Raw genomic sequence first — 19,448 nt, forward strand, 5'->3', positions numbered from 1 at the left:
GTATAGGCTTTCTCTAAGGAATGTCATTGTTTATTTGAGATAAGTTCAGTTTTCATAGGTTCCACCTGAAAATACCGACCAGGAAGGCACATCATTTTGAACATATAAAATATTTCATGTGGGTTACTTGTAAATGACAAATTAAAAACTATCATGTAATAGAAAAAATATACTTTGAAGCATAATCTCTAGTGTTGTATCCTCTCTATTACAATGTAAATTGCACTCCTTGCCCTGACCCATGTGGCTCAGTTGGCTGATTGGGCATCATCCCTGAAAGTGAAAGGTCAGTAGTTCGATTCCAAGTCAGGGCATATGCCTATGTTGCATGTTCAGTTAGGGTTCATACAAGATGTAACTGATTAATGTTTCTCTCTCAATCAGTGTTTCTCTCCCTCTTCCCTCTCTCTAAAAAATTTTAAAAAATTAAATTATACTCCTTATGTCATACATAGAGAATGACCTTTGGAGTCAGATTTAAAATAATTGGGATGAGAAACATAAAATGCCCACAAAATTATTCCAACGGGAATTGTACACCTAGGTCAATAAGTAAATAAAATTGAATGTGAGGCATAATCTTTTTTATTTTTTTGAACTTTAACAGTCCTTAGCAATAATCTACCAAATACTGATTATAACAGGAAACATGTTCCTCTGCTGTCATCTGGACATCCTGAATAGAACCTTTGGATTTGGATGAGGGACAGGCATGATTATAAATAGATGTTTTGACAGAAAACTCCCTTTTTAATATCTTGGGATTTAGGATATAAAACCAATGGTCATAATGTTAAAAAATGTGTTCTTTTTATGATCTCCTTCACATGAAAATAGATTAGGAAATGGGGTATCCTCAAGCATCACTTTGTTGCAGCTATCAAAAATTTTCATTTTGTCGAAATATGTAAATGGAGTCAAATTCCCTTCTTAGTAAAAACCTATTATACCGAACATGTAACTTGCTTTTCTGATTTCACCATTTTCTTATTTAATATGGTTTATTTATTACTTATGTACCCATCTACTGAGTTCCAAAAAGTAGGTAGAAATTTTACACTAAAAAAGTATAACTATAAGAAAAAATACTAACATTCACTAAGTACTAATGATAGCAAAAGAATGATTGCACCAAAACACATTTGTCAGGGAGAGCCATGGTAGTTGAGTATAAAAATTGGGCATATACAGTCTGATCTTGGCTTATATTCTTACTTGCTTTAAAATTGGTATTCAACTACCTTTAGCAGGCATGCCCATCTTCTGGAAATAAAGAGAAGTGAGAACACTGTCAATGAATCTAACACCCTAGACTCCCAAATTGGGTGAACTTAAAAGTGAATGGGTCTGCTCTCCCCCTCTTTCTAGGTCTTGGCCTCCTGGTTGTTTCTGTTCTCTCAGGTTCTTTCTTCCCCCTCAGAGTAGGGTATTCTGCAGGAAAGCCCTTCTCTGTATTTGTTGCCGGTCATTTTTGCCAGCTCTCTCTCAGGCAAATATACTATATTCTACTCTGGTGCACTTTTTCTTGCTTTGAGACTCTTGGAAAAATTTGGTGCCCCCTGCATCATTCTGAGCATCTCTGTTTTGTAATTTGAGAGCTGTGTGTCTGCTGCTTTCCTCCTGGACCTGATTTCCCATGGATCTCCTCATTGGCCTGGAATGAGTCAGGACCTGCCACACAATCTTCCTTGGATCAGAGTGGAATGTAGACCTTTTCCATGAAGGACTAGGGTGGAATTGATTTTAATTCTTCCTCCACTTTCTAGAGCTCCTAGTCTATTTTCTATAAGCATCTCCACTAGGGTCATTCCCTCCTCTGCCTGTATGGCTGACTGGGAGCATAAAGTGAGAATACCTTAGTTCCTTGTAGGTGGAAAATCTCTGCATAAGCTTCCAGGAAGCCAGGTTCAAAAGGGAAAACATGTGAGTTACAAAACTCTCATAGTATAATGAAAGAAATACAACAATATGTGAGAGGAAATTCAACTCCTCCAAAAGAGAACTGAAATTCTTTTTATATATTTAGGAAAAATTAATCATTTTTCCAGTAAGTCATATATTTAAGGGTTGGAAGTTAGAGGCACCGCAACTCATCTATTAGAGTAACTACAATTTTTAAATGTTAATAATACCAAATGCTTGTGAGATTTCAGAGAAACTGGATCTCTCATCATTGTTGCTGCGAATGTAAATGGCAAAACCATTCTGTAAAGCAGGGGTGTCAAACTCATTTTCACCAGGGGCCACATCAGCCTTGTGGTTGCCTTCAAAGGCCTGAATGTAATTTCAACTCCTTAACAGTTAAGGAGGAGTTACATTTATACAGTCCTAAAATTATTTTGGCCCTTTGAAGGCAGCCACAAGGCTTATGTGGGCCCCAGTGAAAATGAGTTTGACACCCCTGTTGTAAAGGAATCTGGCAGTTTCTTTTTCTAGTGATTAAAATTTTTATGTTGAGGTAATTGTGGTTTTGCATGCAGTTGTAAGGAATAATATAGATATTTCCCATACGCTTTACCGGGTTTCCTTCACTGGTAACATTTTGCAGTAATATAGTACAATATCCTTTGTAGAGAAGTTCTTAGTTTTCCTTTGTAAAACTATTGTACAACATCATTGTCTGGCTATTGACATTGACAGTCAAGATACACAACGCTTCTGTCACCTCAAGTATCCCTCATGTTCTTTTTTGTTAACCACACACATTTCCTTGCCACTATATTCCCTCCTTAACCCTCTTGTCATTCCAACAATGTTAAATAAATTGAATACTATCATGTATAACTTTAGTATTGGCTTTTTTATCAGCATATTTCTCTAAAGATTCATCCAGGTTGTTGCATGTATCAATAGTTGCTTCCTTTATGTCGCTGAGTAGTATTTCATGGTATAGATGTGCAAAATTTGTTTCACCATATGTCCATTGAAGGACATTTGCATTGTTTCTAGTTTGGGTCTATTATAAAAATATAACTGCTATAAATATTCATGTACAGGTTTTTGTGTCAAAAATTTTTCATTTCTCTGGGTTGAATGCCCAAGAATACAATTGCATTATTGTGTGGTGGTTGCACATTTACTTTTTAAAGAAACTGCAAGAATATTTTCCATTGCAACTGTAGCATTTTATATACCCACGAGTAATGAATGAATGATCTACTTTCTCTGCATCCTAACCAGCATTCGTTGTTGCAACTATTTATTATTTAAGCCATTCTGACAGGTGTGTAATATCTCACTGTGGTTTAATTTGCACTTGCCTAATGGCTGATCTTTTTCTTTGCTTATTTACCACTCATTGGTCTATCTTATCCAGTGAAATATCTCTTCACATCCTTTTCCCATTTCCTAATTGAATTCATTGTTTTTTTGCTGGTTAGTTTTGAGAGTTCTTTATATATTGTAGCTATTAGTGCCTTGATGGATATGTGGTTTGCAAATATTTTCTCTAAAAAGAGTCTTTCATAGAGCACAAGTTTTAAACTTTGACGAAATCTAGACTTCCTTTTATGGATCATGCTTTTGGTATCAAACATAAGAACTCTTTGCTTATCCCTAGATTCCAAAGATTTTCTCCTATTTTTTTCTAAAAGTTTTACCTCTAAGTCCATGGTGTACTTCTACTTAATTTTTATATAAGGTGTGAGGCATGGACCACGATTCATTTTTACATTAATGTATATCCAATAGGTCTAGCACTATTTCTTGAAAAAGCCATTCTTCTTTAATGTAATATATTTTTAATTTTTTTTTTGTCAAGAATCCTTTGGCATATTTGTATGGGTCACTTTCAGTGTTCTCTATTCTTTCTGGTCCATTGTTATCTTCATTTCTATCCTTCCTCCAATACCTCCAGTCTTGATTACTGTAACTATATACATGCAACTTATCACAGTTTACTGGTATTGTCATTATTATCAGTTTGAGTATATTTAAAGCCATCTTAGATAGGGTTATAATTTTTGCTTCAACCATAACACAGAATTTAGAAAATTTATGAGGAGAAAGAAAGCCTGTTGTGTTTACCCATACTTTTTCTTGTCTTTTTCTACCTGATAGTCCAGTCTTCCTATTTTCATCTGTTCCTTTCTGTTTATTTTAGCCAATCATGTAGGGTAGGTTTGCTGGCTACAAACTGTTAGTTTTCGCTAATCTGAGAATGTCCTGATTTTCTCTTTATTGGTGAAGAATATTTCCAGTAGGTATAAAACTATGGTTCTTTCCTTCCAACTATTAAGATGAATTGTGCCATTTCCATGTAACCTTCATGGTTTAAATGAGAAATCCACTGTCATTTCAATTATTTTCCCTTATAAATAAGATATTGTTTTTCTCTGCTACTTTCATTTTTTTTTAATCTTAGGTTTTAGGAGTCTAATTATGATGTGTTGTGACATGGATCTTTTTGTGTATCCTAATTGAGGTTTTTGAGGTTTTTTTCCAACTTCTTGATTCTATAGGTTTATGTCTTGTCAAATTTGAGGTTTTCAGCCTTTATTTCTTCTCCTACTATTTTTACCCTCTTTCTCTTCTCAGTTAAGGACCCACATAAGGCAAATGCTAGGTCCCTGTGGCTCTGTTTTTGCTTCTTTTTCTTTCCCAGTGTATCTTCTCTCTGTTATTCAAATCTGATAATTCGATTGTTATATTGTCCAGTTCACTAATTCTTTCTTCTGTCCTCTTCATTGTGTTCTTTAGCCTACTCCCTGGGCTATTTTTTTTGGGGGGGGGGTATTCTATTTTTCATTTCTAAAATTTTTATTGATTCTTTTTATGTCTTTAATTCTTTGCTGAGATATTCTATTTCTTCATTTGTCTGAAGTATGTACTTACTCATCAAAGCAGTTTTATTGTGGCTGCTCTCTATGTTTTTCAGACAATTATAAGAGCTGTACCATCTTGATGTCAGCATTTATTGATCATTATTTTTGTGCAGTTTTATACCTTTCTGGTTCTTGATATAATGAGTGATTATTTTTTTATTGAAACCTGAATATTTTTCTATTATAAGACTCTGGGTCCTATTTAACCTACTGTTTTAATTGAATTCCTCTGGCACTTTTCAGTAAGGAGAAGTGGGGCACAGGCTAAATACTGCCAGATAGAAATGCACCTCATTCTTTGTAGTGTTCTTATTTGGTTTTGGAATTAGGATAATGCTGGCAACATAAAATGAGATGGTAGCTTTCCTCCTCTTGAATTTTTTGAAATAGTTTGAGAAGGAGGTGTTAGTTCTTCTCAGAATGTGTGCTAAAATTCACCCATGAAGCCATCAGGTCCAGGGCTTTGTTTGTTTGGAGTTTTTGATTACTGTTTCAGTTACAATAGGTGTAGTCTGTCTATTCAGATTATTTGATTCTTTCTGATGTTGTTTTGGAAGATTGTATGTTTCTAGGAATTTATCCATTTTATCCAGGTTGTCCAGTCTGTTGGCATATACTTGTTCATAATATATTCTTACAATCCTTTGTATTTATTTGGTGTCAGTTATTATTTCTCCTCTTTCATTTCTGATTATTTGGGTCCTCTCTCTTTTTTTCTTAATGAGTCTGGTTAAAGGTTTGTCAATCTTGTTTATCTTTTCAAACAACCAGCTCTTGGACTTGTTGATCTTTTCTATCATTTTTTAGACTCTATTTTATTTATTTCTGCTCTGATCTTTAAATTATAGGACAATATCCCTGATGAACATAGGTGCTAAAATCTTCAACAAAATATTAGCAAATCAACTATAGCAATGCATCAAAAAGATCATACACCCTGATCAAGTAGGATTTATTACAGGAATGCAAGGTTGATACAACATTCACAAATCAATACATGTGATTCATTGCATAAACAAAATGAAAGAAACAAACCCCACATGATCATATCAATAGATGTAGAAAAAGCATTTGATAAAATCCAGCACACACTTATGATAAAAACTCTCAGCAAGGTAGGATTAGAGGGAATATACATAAACACAATAAAGGCCACATATGACAAACCCACTGCCAGCATCATACTCAATGGGCAAAAACTACGAGCATTCCCCTTAAAATTGGGAACAATACAAGAATGTCCACTTTCACCTCTTTTATTCAATATAGTACTGAAAGTCCTAGCCACAGCAATTAGACAAGAAGAAGAAATAAAAGGCATCCAAAATGGAAAGGAAGAAATAAAACTGTCATTACTTGCAGATGACATGATACTGTACATTGAAAACCCCAAAGATTCCTTCAAGAAACTAATAGAAGTGAGAAATGAATTCAGCAAAGTAGCAGGATGCAAAATTAATATCCAGTTGCATTTTTATATGCCAATTATGAACTCACAGAAAGGGAAATTAAGAAAATAATCCCATTCATAATTGCTTCAAAAAGAATAAAATATTTAGGAATAAACCTAACCAAAGTTGTAAAAGACCAATTCTCAGAAATTGTCATAAGTGTCATAAATGTCATAAGACACTGGAGAAAGAAATTGAAGAAAATACAAATAAGTGGAAGCACATATCGTGTTCATGGATAGGAAGAATTAACATTATTAAATGTCCATACCGCCAAAGAAATCTATAGATTCAACACAATTCCTGTCAATAATCCAATGACATATTTCATAGAACTAGAAAAAATATTTCAAAAATTTATATGGAACCACAATTGGCCCTGTATAAAAACAATGATCCTGAGAAAGAATAAAGTTGGAGGAATCATGCTACCTAATATGAAACTATACTATAAGGCCATAGTAATCAAAACAGCATAGTACTGACATAAAAACAGACACATAGACCAATGGGACAGAATAGAGATCCCAGAAATAAATCCACACCATTGTATTCAATTAATATTCAACAGAGGAAGCAAGCACATACAATGGGCTAAGGATCGTTTATTCAATAAATAAACTATCCATTTTTCCCAACACCATTTATTGGACAGATACATGCAGAAAAATGAAACCAGATCACCTTCTTACACCACACACAAGAATGAATTCAAAATGGATTAAAGACTTAACTGTTTGACTTGTGCCATAAAAACCATAGAAGAAAACATAAGCAGCAAAATCTCAGACATTGCTTATAGCAATATTTTATTGGACATATCTCCTCAGGCAAGGGAAACAGAAGAAAAAATAAACACATGGGGCTACATCAAACTAAAATGATTTTGCACAGCAAAAAGAATTATCAACTATATAAACAGACAACCCATAGAATGGGAGAACATATTCGACAATATACCTGATAAGGGGTTAATATCCAAAATTTATAAAGTACTTACAAACCTCAATACCAAGAAAACAAACTACCCAGTTAAAAAAAAAATGGGCAAAGGACCTGAATAGACACTTCTCCAAAGAGGACATACAGATGGCCAATAGACATATGAAGAGATGCTTAATGTCACTAGTCATCAGAGAAATGCAGATTAAAACCACAATGAGATACCATCTTACACCTTTCAGAATGGCTATCATCAATAAATCAATGAGCAATAGGTGTTGGCAGAGATGTGGAGAAAGGAGAATCCTTTTGCACTGTTGGTGGGAATGCAGACTAGTGCCGCCACTGTGGAAAGCAGTATGGAGAAACCTCAGAAAGTTCAAAATAGATCTGCCTTTTGACCCAGTGATTCCACTTCTGAGAATATATTGAAGGAACTCAAAACACTAATTTGAAAGAACATAAGCACCCCATATTAATTGCAGCATTATTTATAATCACCAAGATATGGAAGCAGCCCAAGTGACCATCAGTAGATGAGTGGGTAAAACAACTATGGGACACTTACACAATGGAATACTACTCAACCATAAAAAAAGAAGAAAAATTTACCCTTTGAACAGTATGGAAGGGGAACATTATGCTAAGTGAAATAAGCCAGTCAGAGAAAGACAAATATCATATGATTTCAGTCATATGTGCAATCTAATGAACAAACTGAATTAACAAGGAAAATGGGGACAGACTCATAGATGGAGGGCAGGATGACAGCTAGTGATGGGGGTACTTGTTCCTCCCACCCCAACACAGTGTGAGTGGGGTTATTGAGCAAAAAGGAAAAAGGACTCATGCACATGGACAACAGTGTTTTGATTGCTGGGAGGAGGAGGGTATAAGGTGACTAAATGGTAATAGAAAAAATACAATAATGATTAAATAAAAAAAAGAAAGAAAGAAAGACATACAACTTCAGGTGCCCTGCTGGGACTTTGATGAGCCTTCGCAGTTATTGCTGGTGGGAATGGCTGCACTGGCTCCCCTGGTGGTCTCCATTGATACTGTGTAAATCTCTTTATCATCTGGGGGATGAAAGTCCCATCTTCCCGACTGGCCTTCTCAGATCTCTCCTGCTTTGGGTGAGGGGGTTGGGAGGGTCTCATTGTACCTTGCAAATGTGGAGGTCTATGCTCTTCATTTAGCCTTGCTAGTAGAGGGAGACATACTCCTTTTTTTTTCAGTTATGGTAGGCTGGAATACACTGGTTATTTAAGATTTTTTTTTTTTTTTTGCCTGGCTGTAGGCTTTTGTTGGGCTTTTCCTTTTTTGTCTGTGTCTATTCGCACTCTTGAGTTTCCAACTTCTTTTCCTCCAAGGTTGGAAACTCAGCACTCTGTCATTCTTTGGGTCCATTTTTCAGAGTGTTGTAGCAGGGTTTTAAATTTTTTTTTCATAATGTCCAGGATTTTTAGTTGTTTATAGTATGGGATATACAGAAAATTACATCTATTTTCTCTTCCCAGAAATAGAAATAGCAGTTTCTTATAACACTAAACATAAATTTTCATATAATTCAGCAATTGCACTTGATCCAGATAAATGAAGACTTAGGTTCTTCATTGGGTAAATGGATAAACAACCAGTGATATAGAAGCACAATGGAACACTACTCAGTAATAAAAAGGAACAAACTTTTGATATATGCAACTACTTGGATGAATCTCTATAGCATTATGGTGGGCAAAAAAACAAACAAATCCCAATTTCAAATAGTTTAACACTGTATAATTCTTTTTGCGTGACATTCCCAAAGTTACAAAATTATACTGAATGAGATTTCACTAGTTGCCAGGAGTTAGGGTTGGGAGAAGGATATTACTATTAATGGTTAATACAATACAGTTTCTCTGTGGTGATAGAACAATGCTGTATCTTGATTGTGGTGGTGTTTACACAAATTTATATTTGTGATAAACTTCATGAACAACACATAGACACACATGCACAAATGAGTGTGTGTAAAAACTGGTGAAATTTGTGCAAGATCTGCACCTGAGTAATATTGTACAATGTCAAGTTCTTTGTTTGGACAATGTGCTATGGTTATATTTGTTATGGTTATGTTTATTGGGAGATGCTGGGTGAAGGGTAAACAGGAGCTCTGTATGCTTTTTGCAATTCTTGTGAGTCTTAAACTTTTTCAAAAATCAAAAGTTATTAAAAATAATAGCTTATACAATAGTAAAAATCACAATGTTTTAAAAGTTTTTAAAAATTTGAAATGCTGGTCTACATAGAAAGTTAAAACATTTTGTATGGTGTATTGATTATTCTATATTTGCCCTCCTGTCATGGTGAATCCTCTCTGCTCTTCTCTGGCTTCTGCATGCCGAAGAGGCATGCTTTTATTGACCGTGTGATATGGGCACCTCTTCTTCCACATCTCTAGCTTTTATCAGACTCTTTTAATTCCTTTCTCTTTTCTTATCCCTAAGACCTGGTGATAGAAGCAGCTGTCTCTTATTGTTAGTACCTTTGTTGGTTTCCTTAACCTTACCTGCATCTTAGGACCTAGCCCTTGTATTTAATACTTTTCAGTTAAAACCTTTGAGTGTACTACCTGTTTCTGTCAGTCCCCTCATACATTTGACAAAAAATAGATAAATTAAATGAAATTACAAATGATTTGTAACTCATATGATAAATGTTTACTTTCCCTAATACACAAAGAGTTTCTACAAAAGGATAAGAAGAAAGCTAACAACCAAAAAAAAAATGGGCAAAGGCTATGAACAACAGGTCAGAGAAGAGAAATTCCAAATAGCCAATTAACATGTGAAAATATGTTCCTGCATTAGTATTTAGAAAAATACAAATTAAAGCAACAGTGAAATAAATTTTCTACTCAAACAATGGAATATGATTCCCCTTTAGGACTGAAGAATTCTTCCTGTTACTGAGACTTCGTGTGGCTGACAACTGTCAATTCCTTCTCCCAGAATTTTTCTCAGATAGAGATATCTGGACAAAGATTCTGCCCTCTCCCTGAAGATAGCCTGCAAACAGTGACTCATAATGTGAAATAAAGAAGTCCAACATTGCCTCTAGACTTGACAACTCTAAAGGGCTATTTTCCAGGGAACCCACAGCACAGCATGTGTAAGCCTGTTGGGTTGTAGGAACTCTTGTAGTGTGAATTGTTGCAATCTCTTTTGGAAAACAATCTCACATAATCAGTTAAAAAGATAAACATATATCTCTTGACTTAGACATCTTAATTTTTTAATGTTAAAAACAAGAAAACTATTGTAGAAGGATATATATACACACCATGTATACTGCAATTATACTCACTGGGCTAACTGAAAGTAAATTAAATATCTTGTCAGTAGAGTAATGATCTACCAGTAGAGGAATGATACATCTATGCTCTGAGATATTATGATGGTACTAAGAAAAATGAACTAGATCTGTATCTGGTGGCATGCTAAGGATACCTGAATGTCAATGATATAATGTCACATAATAATAAAAAAGAAGAAAAACAAGTTATAGATGTGTGTGGGAGTGTATATGTGCATGTGCTCTGCTACAGCTCACTGAAGATCAACAAATATCAGTGACTGCTGGAAGAACATGTTTCACAGGGCTGTTCTTCAGCCAGAACATGCTTGCACGGCCATGCCTGCTGTTTATAGTGATGACCACTTTGATTGGCTGGGAGTCTATTCTAATTAGTTAGTGCCTGTGCTTGTCCTGGTTAATTATTTAGGTTTTATCTCTGCCAGTAAAGCATATTGTCAGCTGATTGACAATTTTGAAAGCCTGTTTATATAGTTGGCAACAGAAACAACAAAGTAAAGATTCAATAAATCAAATTTGTATTCAGATTGTGTCAGACATTTCCATGGAAAAAAATAATTCAATTGAGATTTATATTATATTATATTATATTATTATATTATATTACATTATAATATAATATAATATTACAAATGTAAATAATTGGAATTATAATTAAAACCCTTAATTCTGTTTGGTAAGCTCCATATGATAGATACTCCCTCTGCATTATAAACAGCACAGAGAAGGAGAGAAAGATTATACATTTCATAATTAAATAGTGACAAAGCATTACTTCTTATTACTCCCACCTTGGGCTTCTGGATTACTGGAAAATATATTTAGCAGTACCACATTCTGAAGTTTAGAAAATACTGTTGTGAACCATAACATACACTAGACATGCATTGGGAAGAGACAGAGCAGACACTTTATTCAGGACTTTGAGTTAGTGGGTGGACTAGTAGGCTTATTTTTGTGTTAGCTTTGTATGATTTAAATTACCTTTCTATTGGAGGAAATATAATAGTAGAATGAAAGAGTATTTTGATTTGTTTTGTAAATAGAAAGATGGTTACTTGAATTAATAGAGGGTGGGCGAAAAGTAGGTTTACAGTTGCAAGTATGTAAAGCATAGAATTCTTGTATTAAGATTTATTAATTATTATATTATTTTCAATATGAACAACTGTAAACCTACTTGGCCACATCTGGTATATTCAGGTTAGAGTTTGCTCATTTGTATTTGATATGATCTGACACTGCAGAAGGGCAAAGGATCTCATTATTGCCCAGGTCTTTACAAGAAAGGGTCCCCAGTGCATGACATTGCAATTTGTTGCCTTTGTTTGGGTGGATTTAGACAAAAGCTTGCATCATTTAGCATTCAGTCCTCTGACAGTACCTTTTAACATTTGTCTTATTATTCCATTTGTGGGTCATTGCAAAGCATGCATGAAGACTTTGTGGTTTAGGGAGGAAGTGAGGCTATTGTCTAATTTGTTGTAATTGCTTACCTTACTCAAATAGTTTAATTTACCTCTGTATATGTTCAGCAGCTTAGAAGAAAGGTGTTTGTTCAAACATGAAATCTTTATAATTAGAAAAAATTACATAGGTTTGTGTTGTATAAACCATAGTAAACTTTCTCCCTGCCTAATTTAATTAATGTTTAAATAATAAACTTGGTTTAGTTTTTTGTGGGAGGAAGCAGGAGAAGAAACATTATGTATGGAAAATGTAGGCTTTTTTGAGAAGTAACATACATTTTTCTATGTGAAAGACGTTTTTCCCTTAAATCTTTCTCTAAATACCATTTCGACTTATGCCTGAGGGAGTGGATTAGCTGTATCTTTCTTCAGCCTGAAATTAACCCCCTCCCTGCAAACTGCTCCAGCTCCAGCCTGCTTTCGGGTTACTAAACCCATGGGAGAGTACACAAAATGTTCTTTCTCTTTCTGGGCCGATTTATCTTTGAATTGCCAACGAGTAACATTCTGGCAGCATGTAAATCTGAAATTCTGTTTTACTTCAAAAAAGAAAAAGGAAAAAGAGGAAGAAAAAAGAAAAGAAAAAAGAAAAGAAAAAGTCTCAGTCAGGCATCTTTCCCTTCACACCAGGGATCTTTACCTGCCTATTCTCTACCTCAGTGTCTTTGAGGTATCTCATTAATGGACTAGTGTTCTTGACACAATGCTTTTACCAAAAAAATATATTTTACTGATTATGCTATTACAGTTGTCCCAATTTTCCCCCCTTTGCCCCTCCTCCCCCCAGTACCCCCATTCCCTCCAGCATTACCCTCCTTAGTTCATGTCCATTGTCATGCATATACGTTCTTTTGTTTTGCCATTTCCTATACTATTTATAACCTCCCCCTGTCTGTTTGTACCTACTAATTATGCTACTTAATCCCTGCATCTTTTCCCCCATTCTCCCTCTTCCTCCTCTCAGCCAATAACCTCCAAAGTTTTCCATATCTATGATTCTGTTCCTGTTCTGGTTGCTGCTTAGTATATTTTTGTTTTTTAGACTAAGTTGTTAATGGTAGTGTTTGTTGTCATTTTAATGTTCATACTTTTGATCTTCTTTTTCTTAAATGAGTCCGTTTAACATTTCACATAATAATGGCTTGGTGATGATGAACTCCTTTAGCTTTACCTTTTCTGGGAAGCACTTTATCTTCCCTTCCATTATAAACAGCTTTGCTAGAAAGAGTAATCTTGGTTGTAGGTCCTTGCTTTTCATCATTTTAAATACTTCTTTCCAATTCCTTCTTGCCTGCAAAGTTTCTTTTCAGAAATAAGCTGATAATCTTATGGGAATTCCTTTGTAGGTAACTCTCTGCTCTTCTCTTGCTGCTTTTAAGATTCTTTCATTTTCTTTAACCTTTGGAATTTTAATTATGGGGTATCGTGGTGTGGTCTTCTTTGGGTCCAACTTGTTTGGGACTCCCTGTGCTTCCTGGACTTGTATGTCTATTTTCTTCACCAAATTAGGGAAGTTCTCCTTCATTGTTTTTTCAAATAAGTTTCAATTTCTTGCTCTTACTCTTCTCCTCTGGCATCCCTATGATTCAGATGTTGGCTCCTTTGAAGATGCCCCAGAATCTTATACTCTTCTTATTTATTTGAATTCTTGTTTCTTCTTTCTCTTTCTTCCTTATGTTCCAAATCATTGATTTGAACTCCAGCTTCCTTCTCTTCACTGTTGGTTCCCTGTGGATTTTTGTTTATTTCACTTATTGTAACCTTCATTTCTTCTTTTATGTTTTTGCCGTACTCAATGAGTTCTCCAAGCATCCTGATCACCAGTGGTTTGAACTCTATGTCTGTTAGGTTGGCTATCTCCATTTCATCTAGTTCTTTTTCTGGGGTTTTGATCTGTTCTTTCATTTGGACCATATTTCTTTGTCTCCTCAATTTGGCAGCTACCCTGTATTTCTTTCTGTGTATTAGGTAGAGCTGCTTTGACTCCCTGTCTTAGTGCACCTATTAAGTAGTATGGGGCAGAGCCTTAGGTATTCTCCAGGACAGGGCAACCCACTTTCCCACCCTGTAGCTCTGTGTTGGGGGAGGTGTTGGAGAGGGGAGACAGTGCTACTTCCTGGATTCTGTAGGTTTGCCTGGCACTTGCCCTGTTCACAGTCACTTCACCCTCTTCCCCTTATGCAACTGGCACACTTCTAGCTGCTGCCCTGTTTTTGAATCCCAGAGTGGTAGGTTTGCATATGTTCTAAGCCTATGTAGGCCCTTTAAGTGAACTCTCCTGAGGAACTGGCAGTTTCTTCCACTGCCCCAACCCCTACTGATTTTTATAGCCAGAAGTAATAGGGCTTTATCTTCCTAGTGCTGGGAACCTGGGCTGTGCAGTATGGCCTGGGGCTAGGATCACTGGCTACCAAGTATCCTTTCCCCCAAGCTATCCCTCCACCTCCTGATTTTTATCCACCACAGATGAATGTGGGACTGCCCATTCTACCACTGCTTCCTCCACCACCTCCGCCACCTCTGTGCACCATCATGCCTCTCTGCCTGTCTCTGCAACTCCACCCTTCCTACCCCTCTGGATGAATGTGGCTTCTTTAAACCCTTGGTTGTTGGACTTCCATACAGTGAGATTTTTCTTGCTGTTCTGGGTTTTTTGTTTTTTTTGTTTTTGAGGTAAGTCGGAATTCTTCTTGTGTTGTGCAAAGAGGTGAAGCCTGTCTACCTTTGCCTCCATCTTGACCTAAAGTCTGACACAATGCTTTTTTAGAGTTAGGTTTCTGGCTAAATCTATGCTACATTGTTTGGTGTGTGATAAAATAGCATATGAGGAAGATGGAAAATAATACCAGAGACTTGAATAATGTTATTAGTTCATCTTCTATAAATTAATTACATTTCTTAAAAAAAGAAAACTATTAAAACTTCAATTTTACATTATGTTGCTTTCACAAATACATTAGCTAATAGTATAGATATTGGGCCATTACTGAAAAGGAATTTTTATTGGCTGGAGACTATAGCCAGGAAGAATAAAGTGAAAAAGAAGAAGAAGAAGAATTATTTGTATCCCTCCATGTCTATACAGTCAACTCCCCAGCCCAGTTTAGTGAAACTTCACACTTTCTTAAAGAAGTTATTTATTGGACTTGGTTTAGCCATCTACCAACATTTAGAGCCCCCCATCTTTTTTTCATCTTTCAATATTTAGGGGGTCTAAAATTAATTGAAGATGACTGTTTCTGCCTTTGGTTATAAAGTAAAAGTAAAATGGAGTTAGACAAATTTATTCTAGGGTGAGCTTACTCTCTTTTACATGGCTAAATCTACCCAGAGCTTAACCCTTAGATGCTAGGTTGAAAATTATAGACTGTGAAATGTAAAGCACAAAGAAATTGGGGTCCTAAGTACCATTATTAATAAAAGCAGTTCAGAAATCAGTGATAGAATATGCAAATAAAAACCACAGTGAATGATTAAAATGAAAAGGCTGGCAACACCAAGCATTGGTGTAACTGACGTTCTTCTCTTCTTCTGGGGGAAGTGACACCATTTTAGAAAACTGGCAGTAAAACTAAAGCTAAGTAGATGCTTACCTTCTGATTCAGCAATTTTATTCCTTGTTAAAGAACTTAGAGAAATGAGTGCATCTGTTTTTCAAAGACATGCATAAGAATGTTTACAGAAGCACTATTGTTATTAGTCCCAAAGTTTAAATAATCAATAGCAGTATGGATGAGTTAATTGTGGCATATTATTACAAAAGAATAATATAGCAAAAAAGTGAGTCAACCATAAGTACATACAATGACATGGACAAAATTCACAAGCTCTATATTGAATGGAAGAAACTGGATATCAATGAGTATATCATGTATTATTCAATAAACGTCAAAAGCAGGTAAAAATAATCTATAGTATTACAAGTGAGGGTGGTGATTAGAATTACAAGGTAGTGACAAGAAGGGGGAACAAGGGGGACTTCTGGGGTCCTGATAGTGTTCAATTTCTTGATCTGAGTGCTGGTTACCTGAATATGTTCACTTTATAATTTAAAAGGAAAGAATGAAGAAAAAAGCCAGCTATACAAATGAAGACTATTATCAGCCTAAAAGTGTTTGTGTTTTGTATTTTTTAAACCATGGAAAGAGTTCAAGAAAGAAAGATATGATTAAACTCTATGAAAATTTGTGAGCAAAGTTTTTTTTTTAATTGTTGTCCAAGTAGTTTTCTGCCTTTCTCCCTCTTCCCCCACCCCAGCCCTCTCCACCTCTCTCCCCCATTTCCACTGCCCCCCCCATTATTGTCCATATGTCCTTTATAATTGTTCCTGTAAACCCTTCACCCTTTTCCCCCATTAGTCCCTCCCTCTCCCCTCTGATCACTGTCAGCCTGTTCTCAATTTCAATGTCTTTGGCTATACTTTGCTTGCTTGTTTGTTGTGTTGATTAGGTTTTAAACTCTCTAAGTGGCCAGGGCTAACTGTTTGAATGGAATGTAAGAGAGTTTCCACAGTGTTTCAAACTTCCCTGATCTTTAAATTATGGAAACTTGTCAAAAATAAAGGATCATCAAGGAACATCTGTAAAGGGCACATGGACAAAGCCAAAGCAGGTAGGATCAAGGGTGGGAGGCAGTGACTGATGGAGTAGGGGGGAGGGGTGGGAGAAAATGGAGACAACTGTACTTGAACAACAAGAGAAAAATATTGACTCTAGGTCCTTCCTTAGGAGATCCTAATTGAGTGTGTTTGAGATGAGGCCAGGTATCTTTTTTTATCTTATTTTTAGTTTTTAGAGACAAATGGTATATTTGGTAACAAGGAGTAAAAAAGGAATTCTTAATTCATTTTGTCTCTTTTGGTAACTGAACTGCGATAGTCAAATGAACAGCAGCATACAAGAATTCCTTTGCAGTCCTTGGTCTCACAGAAGTACAAAAATGCCTGAGTTATGTGACTTGTAATTATTAGTTTCTAGACAGAGGTGCCAGCTCTTGTGCTTTCCAGTGTGTCAGCAGTTGCTACATTTTCCTCCTTGTGTTCAGTTTTCATGGCAGGAAACAGAAGGACTTCCTTGATGTTTCTGGAGTCTATGAGAAACATGGTGATGTGATCAATGCCTGTGCCCCAGCCAGCTGTGGGGGGCAGCCCTCAGTCCAGGGCAGTGCAGAAGTTTTCATCTGTAAGCATGTTCTTTGGAAAGCTGCCATTGCCTCATGGGGTCATTCAGCTCAGTGTAGGCATTGCTTACTTCCTTCTTCATGGCAATAAGCTCCAAGTGCTCAGTCAGACTGTCTTTACAGCAGTGCCATTTTGCCTAAGGTCTCACTATCTGCAGATGATCAGAGATGAACATAGGACTGATACATGTCATTCCCAGGAACTCCACAACAAGCTTACCGAGGAGCCTGACTGTGTGTGGTCTGAGGTGGAGGGCATTCAACAGTTTTTGCCACACAAATATTGTAATGTTTCTTCATGTTTCTTCAGTGTTGATGAGGTTAGTTTCTGGCAGCTTTGCCCCCAGGACTTTCTCTTCTACATGCTGATTCTTCAGAAGGGTGGGGTGAAGTCAATCTTGTAGGCTTGGCCCTCTGGGCTATCTGGATGGTAGATCACCTTGTAACCACCTATAATGTGCTTCATCATTCCTGAAATAATCTTTTCTGTGATTTTTATGAGATTGTGATAGTCTGTGTAGGACAAATAGAAATCATGAGTAGTGAGCTCAGGATTGTGAATCAAATCAATTCCTTCATCCCAGAACTAGCATCCAATTTCCTAAAGGCAGACGACATTACCAACATCTTATGGTAGAATTCCAGAGCAATTCTCATATATAAATTCAGGTCCAACCCATTGTGGAAGGTGATTGAAGGCTTGGCCACAGCTCTCCCTGGGATGATGTTCATCATGGGAATTTCAATCTCTAAGAATCCCAACTCGCCCAGAAAACTTCTTATATATGTGATGACCTTAGAATGGATGATAACTTTCTGCCTCACAAAGTCATTCAGGATCAAGTCCAAGTATTTCTGATGATAGTGTGTTCCCTTGTCTTTGAGGTCAAAGTGAAGATGAGGTAACATATATAAGCAAGGAGGCAGCAGTGTGATGTCACAGGGAATGATGCTCAGCTCACCCTCCTTGGTTTTCTCAGAATTTCCCTGAACTCCAATTATGTCTCCCTGATGTAGTTTGTTACTGATATTAATAAATTCTTCTGATTCATGATTCCTGGAATTAGCCATGACTTGCAACTTGATTCCATCTCCTCTAAGGTCATAGAAAATGAGCTTTTCCCCAGAAGCTCTTTTGGCATATATCCTACCTGTCATCTTTAAGGTGATGTCACTCAGGTGGTCCCCAAGCTGGAGATGGCTGTTTTCATGGGTAAAGTGAGTGAGTGAGAAGCCTATACGGAACTTGCATGGCTAAGGGTCCTCGCCATTGCTCTTTAGTTGATTGACTCCCTGGCTGTGGACCGTGTGGTATGGGTTTGGGTCGAGGTTTTCCTCCCTGGCAGTCACATCATTGGCAGTGATGCGGTTGGTAGCAGCAGCATTGACCTGGTTAAGTTGTTTCTCACTGAGCTCTACTTTTGGGCCTCCTTTTCTACTACTTTCTTCTCAGCTTTCAGACATCTCTTTAGCTCATTTTGCTTACTTTCAGCTGGCTGCTGGCCACATGCACCTCAGGTGCCTACACTGTAGCCATCTCTTTGGAGGGCCCAACCTTAAAGGTGGTATCTGTATTTTTCAGACACAACTTGATTATTCTAATGGTTAGTCCAAAAGTGAGAAACAGAATTATGTGATTTCTTTTTTTTAATCACAGCTAAAAATGATGTAGCCTGAATTATTTCTGTTTCTCCTCTCTCCACCCCAATCCTCCCACTTATCTCCAATTCCAGTTCGAGAAGTGATTCTCAAACGTTGCTCTATGCACTTGTTAAGAAGGCAGATTTCTTGGTCTGACCCTGAGGATTTTGAATTGTTAAGTCTGAGAAGTATATGCATTTTTCATAAGCATGTTAGAAGCAGCTCAGATTAGGAAACAGCTTGTTTCAGTGTACACTGAGAAACTTGGGCCTGGAGAAGAAGGATACGCTGGCTAAACAAACATATTTGCTTAGTTTTTCCACTTTATGGCTGGGCTAGTTAACTAACTTTGGTTATTATTAAGTCCCTAATAAATGTTGAAGTCATGGGAGATGGGACGTGTATCTCATTTCCTTCTGAGGGGTGATTTCACACATCTGCCAATGTCCTGCTTAGCCAGCAAGCATTTGGGACGTCACAATGTCCAGATGATTGCAATTATTTTTATCACTGTGTTATATATAACCATAGTTAGAATTAGCCTGGATAAGCTGACTTTCCTTGTATATTTCCATAACTTTTAA

At 36.5% G+C, this 19,448-nt stretch overlaps 1 protein-coding gene and 1 pseudogene across 1 annotated transcript in view; one reads left to right on the forward strand and one right to left on the reverse strand.

The window, feature by feature from the left end:
• Positions 1 to 19,448, forward strand: part of MACROD2 (mono-ADP ribosylhydrolase 2) — a 2,068,729-nt gene that overhangs the window by 543,741 nt on the left and 1,505,540 nt on the right. The window lies entirely within an intron of this gene.
• LOC112304039 (lysine--tRNA ligase pseudogene) lies at positions 17,018 to 18,760 on the reverse strand (annotated as a pseudogene).

The sequence above is a fragment of the Desmodus rotundus genome, chromosome 6 (genome assembly GCF_022682495.2).
Source record: "Desmodus rotundus isolate HL8 chromosome 6, HLdesRot8A.1, whole genome shotgun sequence".
Classification (NCBI taxonomy): Eukaryota; Metazoa; Chordata; class Mammalia; order Chiroptera; family Phyllostomidae; genus Desmodus; species Desmodus rotundus.